Source organism: Temnothorax longispinosus, chromosome 12, assembly GCF_030848805.1.
Source record: "Temnothorax longispinosus isolate EJ_2023e chromosome 12, Tlon_JGU_v1, whole genome shotgun sequence".
NCBI classification, from domain to species: domain Eukaryota; kingdom Metazoa; phylum Arthropoda; class Insecta; order Hymenoptera; family Formicidae; genus Temnothorax; species Temnothorax longispinosus.
The window spans coordinates 1,686,354-1,696,225 of record NC_092369.1 but is presented as its reverse complement, the minus strand read 5'-3'; the positions used below and the strand labels follow the sequence as shown (position 1 = coordinate 1,696,225).

The following is a 9,872-nucleotide window of genomic DNA, read 5'->3' as shown; positions in this document are numbered from 1 at the left end:
ATTTAACACAGGTTTTTGGGATATATAAGTGCACAATCTCTGTAAATTTTAGCTTCATCCCTCTATTTTGACATAAGCGATATACATCTTTAACATAAATAAACGGAAGTTGAGAAATGATATGCTAACTTTCCGCGAAGTCAGCATACCTATCATATCATTTTTTCGAAATTTACTCCATTGAATTTTATAGTTTTCGACGAGTTCTATAGTTCTATAACATAGTTCTGACCACAGGCTACCTCTAAATAATTATTAACAATTATCAGCATATCACTCATACTATGATGATATGCTATGCTTCTGCGACAAGTTCTCAGTTCGTTCGAGATTTTAAACGATAGTTCCAGGCTCGTTAATGATAGTTCTGCGTAGTTATGACTACTGACCATCTCTAAATAATTATTAACAATCATTATCAGCATATCACTCAATGAAAAGTTTGCGCCAAATTTATTTTTTGTGTAATGCTAAAATTATGGTTATAAAACGAAACAAAACAAAACGAGAATTCATCGTAAGAACAGCGTATCACTTTAGTATGGGTAATATGACACGACGTGTTAATAATTATATAGAAATAGCCAGTGGTCAGAACTACGCGAAACTATCATCAGAAGGGCGTAGAACTATTGTTTAAAAACTCGAACGAACCGAGAACTTATCGTAGAAGCATAGCATATCACTATAATATGAGTGATATGCTGATAATACGTGTTTAATAATTATTTAGAGGTAGAGGTAGCCTGCAGTCAGAATTATGTTATAGAACTCGTCAAAAGCTATAAAATTCAACGGAGTAAAATTCGAAAAAATGATTTCATATGCTGACTTCGCGGGAAGTCATATAGCACATCATTTCTGAACTTCAGTTTTTTCATGTTGAATGACCAGAACCATTGTTATTTATCAGGAACTATAGAACTCGGTTGTATGTAAAAAGAACCACTTTTTTTTATATGCTGACAGTTGATATGCTAACTACACACACAGTCTCTCCCATATCTTCATTTTTAATTCTTTTTCAACTGTTCTTGACGCTAAAGCTCTGAGCTATTCAGTTTTCCGTTAAATAAGTGAAATTATTATAAATCTATAAAATTATTTAAAAAAAAGTAAAGAAATGACGCCAAGTTACATGCGCCCCACATTGTATAAACCAAGGTATAAACATTTGTACAAAAAATTTGATATAAAAAATTGATGCCAATTTATAATTGTCAGATAAATCTAAGGTTTCAACATTTTATACTTTTACACACTATAGAAGAAGCTGCCCCAGTACTTCTAAAAGTAGAAATGTGCAAATATCATATTATTCGGTACTAGGGCAACTTCCCCTGGTATACAACTCTTCGGAAAGAAGACTACTAAAACTCTTAAGAAATTGCCGAATTTCCGAAAAAATTTTGACCTATATAAACTTGAAAATTTTCAAAGAAAATTTTTGTTTAAATTCGTCAATTTCTTAAGAGTTCTGATAGCCCGCCGAAGAGTTCTAACGATTATTCTTAATGATCGAAACGCTAAAATTGAAAACAAGAAAATTTATATGTATGTAGCTCTTTAAAATTACAGAATCGTGAAGTTGACCCCTCCCTCCGTTCCTTCAAATCGTGTTTTTACGGCTTTAATCAACGAAACTCTTTCTATTATCAATTGAGAACTCTAGAACTCTTCGGGGGAGCAACCAAAACTGGTGCTTATTTTTTTCAAATTTTGAAAAAGTGTGGCCAACTTCACAGAGGTGAACGAAACATGATAAATGATTCAGAAACGTCTCAAAAGAAAGCTTAATCTTCTACTTTATCAATAAAAAAAATTCAAATTTTTGCGAATATATCATTTTCATCCTGGAATGATTTTGACTTTATATGAGAACACTCTCCTGAGTAACCTTTTAAAGATTTTAGTCGTCGTTATTTACTAAAGTTATGAACAAAAAAGTTTAAAAAATATAACAGTTTTCGAAACTTTATCAAAATTTTTTTAAATACGTAGTGTGATCGATAGAAATGAGATAATTGCATTAGACAATAGCTTTTATCGCAATTGTAGCTTTATTTTTATCATCTCTTTGATATAGCAAACTTATGTTTTTCGATAAGGAGTTTACTAACAATGAATTAAAAAAAAAAAAAAAAAAACTCGATCTTCGAACGATAGAAATTTTAATTTCGCGATGTTACACTGTATAACAACGTTAATAATTATCTTTTTTTTACGCGTATCTTTTGATCCATCACGTATCGTGTCCCACGGTCGAACCCTTTAGGGCCGGTATCACAGTCTCCGCGTAACGTGATCCTCCGCGTAAACTCACTCTTCGTCTCTTTCTAGGGAGACAGTTAGAAAGAGATGCAGAGTGAGTTTACGCGGAGGATCACGTTACGCGGAGACTGTGATACCGGCCCTTAGCCCGCCTGTCAACTGCATGGTTGGTAAACCTGAACATGTGGGCAGACAGGGTGGCAAGATTCATTCGAATGAAGGAACTAGACCTTCCGCATTCCTTCGCGTTTCCTGCGTAAAGACGCGTATAGATGACATGAGATTACGCAGCTATATAATTACCGCAAAAATGCAAAGCGTCCGATCTCATAAACAATAACATAAGTCAACAAATATAACAATCGATGATACGATATAAAACGACGTCTTAGGTTATTGCCACATCGTCATTGGTTTGACAATTCGTCTTAAAGAATTTTGATGAGCTTGCATCTCACAAAATTACGTGAGAATCGCACACCGAGTGTCTCATCAATGCGATTCAACCAGTGAGAAAAGCGCGCGCAATTTTACAGCGTTCACCATTACGGGGTTACTTCACGCCGTTGTATTCGTCAATCACGCATTTGATCAGGGTGTTCGCTATGTTAGTCCGTTTTTCTTTTTCTTTTTCTTTGACTCTCACCTGACACCATTTCCTGAGAAGTCATTTGCAAAAGTAACGCGAGCTGTTGCCGCTCAGACATCCGCGATGGGTAATAATCGCGGATACGACTGTTACTGCTTGCGGGCATTCCGTCCTCATAATTCATGTAACTCGTAGCACAATAAACGTGGGTGATAACGTGCAAATGTGCAGACGTAAAACGCGCACTCGTACAAAAAAAAACACAGATATGGATGTTGCGTGTACGCGGTCCCGCCGCGCGGTTGGACCCGCCACGAGCAAAGATAACCTTAAAAACGCGCGGTCGATTCACGCCATTTTGACCAACCGAGCTTGCACGGAATCAACAACAAAAATGATGACAACGACACGGCGCGGTCACGCACGCCGTCACAACAGCAGGCGATGTTCATATACGATATACACACAATAAGATTCACGGTAGCGCGCGATTCACGGATTGTTGTTTCCCGGGCCGATGATTTGATTTCACGACATGACATGTGTATGCGTGCGGGGTGCGGGGTCTTCACTTTGAAAACGAGATTCGCGACACTGATTCCGGTACATGGTGCGCAATATGACGCAACATGTATGGTGTATGTATGTTCCGATCAGTTCCGATCCAGTATGTTGGCACACTTGTGTCAACATTGCATTCGCGGGAATATTCAAGTTCGTGACAATGACCGGTATTCATAGTTGGTTCTTATTTCAAGACCGTTTTAAGTATAATGATGCTAATACGGCTCTTGGTTCATAACATTTTAAGATACTTAAGGTACTTAAGACGGTCTTAAATATAAGAACCGGCCAATTCCCCACTCCCCTCACTTTGTAGCATCTAGGCTGCTCGCAGAGACGAAAGACGACGCTCGAGCTCAGGGATGTAATGGTATTAACTGTAAATCATATGGAGCTTTGCAGGTGAGTGTTGCCCTGCGCGCTAATCACGGCCACGGTTCTTTTTTTATGTAGAGTTATCAATATGATTATGTTATAAAGTTAAGAGTAACAGTAAAATGAAAATGTATGTTAATTGTGTACATATAAAATATACATATACCACAAAAAAACAGTGCGTAGCGCGAAGGGCAACACGCACCAAAGCCTCATGTGATTTACAGCTAATACCATCCCTGAGCCTGAGCCCGAGCTTATTCTTTCGTCTCCGCGAGCAGCCTAGATGCTACAAAGCGAGGGGAGTGGGGACGTAGGGATGGCAATAAAATCGGCCAACAAGTGCAAACCGGTCGCAGGCCTGTGTTACGATATCGGAAATTAATTTCACTGTCAGAAATATTTTCTAAACAAGCATTGACGCAAGAACTCATCAAAACAATCCGAGGCATACACGTAGCATGAATCCTTTGCATCAGGGACAAAGAGTTGTGGATAACTCGGTTTACCTCAGTGATTTAATAGGTGCTGTCTTAACTAGAGCAGATGCACAGGACTTGCAGCAAGTTTTAGAAGAAATGGACGTAAGTACATCATTGCATTATTGTATCATGTACAGCAAATAAGATTTTATGGAAAATATTAAAATAATATTTCTTTCATAGATTTTAAAAAGACTGAGGTTATCGCTTGCGCTTTTGGAAAAGGAATATGAATTAAGTAAGCTGCAGCAAAAAATTGGCAGAGAGGTTGAGGAGAAAGTAAAACAACAACATAGAAAATATATTCTTCACGAACACGTGAAAGTTATTAAGAAAGAGTTAGGGCTGGTAAAGGATGACAAAGATGCGATAGAAGAAAAGTATAGGGAAAGAATAAGACAAAAGACTAAACCAATCATGGATGTCTTGGAAGAGGAATTGAATAAACTTTCCTTTTTATTAAGTCTATAGTAGCGAATTCAAGTCTGTATCGAATATAATATTAAGTATATATATTACATACGCGTTGATGATTTATATAAATTTCATGTAAATTTTATATTTCTTAGTGTTACAAGAAATTATCTCGACTGGCTTACGTCTATGCCATGGGGTGTGACAAGTACAGAGAATCTAAATCTTCAAGATGCCGCCAAATTTTGGATGAGGACCACTACGGAATGGACGATATAAAGAAAAGAATACTTGGTACACAAATGCGCTCATATACCTGTAGATATTATTTAAATAATACGAATGCTTTTCATTGTATATTATGCTTTTAATTACAGAATTTATTGCTGTCAGTCAACTGAAAGGCAGTACACAAGGAAAAATATTGTGTTTCTATGGGCCTCCTGGGGTCGGCAAAACCTCAATAGCTAAATCGATCTCTCGCGCTTTGAACAGAGAATATTTTAGATTTAGCGTCGGTGGAATGATATATGTAGCTGAGATTAAAGGATACAGAAGAACATATGTGGGAGCCATGCCAGGCAAAGTCATTCAGTGCTTAAAGAAGACTAAACCTGAGACGTCGTTGATTCTGATAGATGAAATTGACAAAATCGGCAAGTATGTAATCTTTGTAAATATTGTATTATATAAAAAAATATGTACGTCTCAGAGTAAAAAAAATTGATACGTATTATCTTAAAATAGAAAATATCTCCTTGCGAAATACTTAAAAGAACATTTAGAGAATATCTGAAAAGAATTAAAAATTTTTGGCAATAAAAAAATTTTTTTTTGGGACTTTTGCATCCTCTACAACATTATCTGTATTATTTTAGGGGGCACCAAGGAGATCCAGCATCTGCTCTTCTCGAAATGCTGGGGATCCAGAACAGAATGTAAACTTCCTGGATCACTATTTAGATGTTCCAGCAGATTTATCGAAAGTACTATTCATTTGCACACGGCAAATGTAATAGACACTATTCCGGAACCCCTAAGAGATCGTATGGAGATGATAGACATGTCCGGTTACGTTGCTGAAGAAAAGCTCGCCATCGCGAAACAGTACTTAGTTCCACAAGCTAGAACCGAGTCTGGTCTCACTCGAGGTAGTGTGGATGACAAGGATTTCTACATCTCCGGCCCTCAACAAACGAAAACAGCAGATTTTGCGAAAGATTTGAAAAACATCAAGTTTAAAGAAGCTCTTGTCAAGTTTTTTATCGATCCGTGGGCTGATCAGGAGATGGCTACGATTATCGGTAACAAAACAATATATCTGAGTCATGATTTGTGTTACGTATATATTCAGTTACCAATAATAAAGTAACGCTAACCATCGATCATGAACTGTCATGTCCTGATCATGAAGAAGCGGATACAAAAGCAGTATTTCTTGCATGTCAGCTAAAAGAAGATTCCACTGTTACAATCAGAACCTCTGATACAGATATTGTTGTTATCATGTTGGCCAATATGGAACATCTTCAAGCATCAGTGAAAATATGGATGGATCTCGGAGTAAGTACGGCACGCCGATATATCGACGTTTCCGCACTCTCTGTTAAGCTAGGCCCAATAGTTTCGCGAGCGCTACCAGCTCTTCATGCGCTAACAGGATGTGATTTCAACCCGGCACTTTATAGACGAGGCAAGAAAAAACTTGTAGATATTCTAATGAATTCAGAAATTTTTCTAAAAGAATTTGCAGATTTGGGATCTAAAGATTATAATATAGATGAATCTTTTAACATCATACAATCTTTTATCTGCCACTTGTATGGCTTAAAAAAATTAGATGATGTCAACAGAGCTAGAATTGAAATCTTCAATAAGACATACAAGGTATCAGATACATCACAGCCCTTCTCGTTGAATGTTCGTATAATACGTACGATGCTTGTTGCTTGCCACCATGTCACGTGGAGTTACTGCAACACGTATTACGAACAAGATATATTGCATGCTTGTGGAGGAATGTACACAATCCAAACAACATCGACATGTCACCAACAGATTACGGATGGACAGATGTAAAAGGCAAATTGAAAATGACTTGGTTCGTTGGTAATCAATTACCAGAAGCGTACGAAGATGTAGTCATAACACCTGATATTCTAGGAGATACTCCAAATTCAGGTATATTTTCTTTTCAAAACTTTGATAACACGCTTTTCATGAAATAAATAAAATATTGTTAAGTATTATACGATTTCTGGTTACAGATATACAAGCTGAAGATGAAATTGACGAACAAATCGAACCAGACTTGCAGTACGACGATAATTCCACGGATGAAGATAAAAATTAAAAAAAATATTTTTAAAGTTTTTTTTATTTTACTATTTTTTTCTGTATATATTATAATTGAAAAAATAGATTTTTTTATTTGCATTCTATTTTCCATGCATTTTATTTGTCACATTTAGTAATTTAAAAAAAAATTTTTTTTAATTAAAAAATTTTTTTTTCAATTCGTCAGATTAAGAAAATCCCTCCAAACAATCGTCAGATTATGGGTCAGCACGACTAGGACATCAAGCTGAATCACCTGTATAATCATCTGACGCGCTCGAGTATTTCAAAATGGCGATTTTTTTTTGCATTATCAAGAAGCCGCCATGAGCTTGCGTCATGTCTGAATCGTCAGTTTTTTGAATGGGAGCTTCTTTCGGGTTCACTTAACATCCCTTCTCAATATCTGACGCGCTCGAATAAATTTTTTTTCCCGTTTTTAACCCTTCCGTACAGCCACCCTCACCATGCAAACCGTTGATTTCAATTTTATTGAGCAACTTGGCGTGTAATTCGTACAATTCGGCATAAAGAGCCGTTTAAATATCATCGCTGAGAGACGTGGGGCATATACACTATCAATATCTGACGCGCTCGAGTATTTTTATGTGACTATTTTTTTTTACATTTTTGAAAACCTGTAGACGCTTCCCCCACCGGTGAAAGGGTGTACATTATATAACCTTTTTTTCTTTCTACCATCTAATCTTCAAAATCCAATAGGTTCCTACGACGCTCGAGTAAATCCCCATTTAGCCTTCTGGGCTCCTCTACTATATGTCTCGTCCGCACAGCCAACATTCGGGTAAAATAATGTACAAAGTGGAGGATTTCGAAATGGACACATATGTTTGTATAAATTTTCTTCACCATGATCAGTACTATCATTATTGATCTGGTGTATCACTTTATATACAAATAGTATGTACTGAATGCACTAAATGCAAGAATATGTTACTGAAAAATCTTATTTGATATGTTGTTTCTTGTACATAAAATCTATGATATAATTGAAAAAGTAATTTAAGTATATATTAACAAATAAAATTATTTATTTAAATAATTGACCTTTATATTGAAAGCATTTTTTAAATTGATCATACGTATCTTATTGACATCTTAAATTTTATTATTTGGTTCATATTTAATATGTTTTAAAAGTTCCCTATTTGTAAGTGATACAGGTGTAATCGAATGAATTGTTCTGGAGAGAGAGAGAGAGAGAGAGAGAGAGAGAGAGAGAGAGAGAGAGAGAGAGAGGTGTATATATAAAATATTATACAAAATAAGAGAGAAAGAGACAGAAAGAATTATACTTAAGAAAAAACTGTTCACCCTTTGTTGATGTCTCAAAAAAGATTTTTTGTTACATTATTTTGTAAGAATGGGTTATCGTACTTTATTACCGTTATAATGTATGTATAAATGCAAATATATATATGAGGAAAATATATCTGCTTTTCTCAAGACTTGTGTTTATTCCTCACGTGATTATTCGTCACGTAAAATCCAGGTACTCCAGCCTTTTCCAATATGCTTTTCTGATCAGCTACCGATCTAGCTGCAAGACCAATTTCATGTTTATTTGCTTCACGTCCTCATTGTACTTCTTGTACAGTGCTACGACTTTCATCTAGGCTAGCTCTTCGTCCGTCACCGTCGCCGTCAACGCTTCCTCTGGTACTCAATCTTCTGTTGATTCAAAAGCTGCAGTCGCTGTTGGAAGAGATGCTTTTCGGTGACGTGCTGTATCTCCATCAAATCAAACCCTTCACTATCGCGAAGATGGTGTCATTTAACAACGAGTTTGCCAAGCCAGATAATAACTCGTAAGGCACGCGCATCTGATACTTTGGTGGTAATTCTCCGGCCATGTGCTGCAGCTGTTTCACTGGGAAGTAAAGCTTCGCCTGTAGATCCTGAGGAATAGGGCTGGCAATGTCCATCTCTTTCTTTGCGGAAAGAAATATCTGTGTTTCATGAAATGCGTCGATATATGCCCTGTTCCCTGTACGACAATATTTGTTTCTAATTAAGTAATTACAGTATATTTTCTACGTTTTATTCTAACGTAATTTATAATACCAAGTAACCTCGGTGCATTATCAGTAATAAGGAAGCGAATGTCTTTCTTCTTGTCGAAATGTCCAAGGCAAAAAGTTGTTTGAAAGTATTAAAAGGTCTTCATTCGTTGCTCATTGCATGCATGTATGTATGTACACGTGATAGTACCAACATTTGTTTTTTTTATCTGTTTCAACCCGTTACCGGTGCTTTTAACCTGAGGCTAACAATATCAGAGAGAAGAGGATGAAAGTGGTCATGACTTATGCCCGCATTTTGGCTGTTACCGAATCCTGTAGATAATCACGGCACGATTTTTTCGTTCTCTTCCGTTAGGCTCACGATGTTTTAATTTTTTTTTCCAAAAAATTAAATCGTGGACATAGCACGAAGAGAACCACAAAATCTCGCACATTACCTACAGGATTCGGTAACCAGCCACGCTTATCTAACAAATCTACTCTGAAAAAAATACATATTTTCTTGTCCTTCCGCACAAATGCCGTAACATCTACATTACATTGGTAAGTAAATGTAGTCTAGGGCTCACTCTTTTGTGACGAAATCTTGGCGAAATGCTGGATACAGCTGTGAGGGGCAACGGCATTCAGCGCGTTCGCTGTCCTTCTGCAGTTTCTCCAAGTGTCTCTCCGGAGCAGATTCCGAGCTAAGAAAATAACATTTACATTGTATTTGTCGGTGATAATGTTTCTTGTAAAAGTTCTCAGATTTATTTAAACCTGATTTACTTAAGGAAATCCTGCAGCCGTATGATT

The 9,872-nt window shown here is 36.6% G+C and overlaps 1 protein-coding gene and 2 pseudogenes across 11 annotated transcripts in view; 1 reads left to right on the top strand and 2 right to left on the bottom strand.

Annotated features, from left to right (window-relative positions):
* Nucleotides 1-7,136, top strand: part of LOC139822850 (uncharacterized) — a 9,238-nt pseudogene extending 2,102 nt beyond the window's left edge.
* Nucleotides 7,137-8,231: 1,095 nt separating this feature from the next.
* On the bottom strand, nt 8,232-9,763 carry LOC139822849 (gonadal protein gdl-like; annotated as a pseudogene).
* The window catches only part of LOC139822842 (uncharacterized), an 87,751-nt gene continuing 86,110 nt past the window's right edge, over nt 8,232-9,872 (bottom strand). For 9 of the 11 annotated variants that reach the window (XM_071794965.1, XM_071794967.1, XM_071794966.1 and 6 more), the window contains one exon: nt 8,232-9,763. The gene's annotated coding sequence lies outside the window, so the exon portion shown is untranslated. The remainder of the gene's footprint in view (nt 9,764-9,872) is intronic. The other 2 variants (XM_071794962.1, XM_071794964.1) reach the window with 2 other exon arrangements.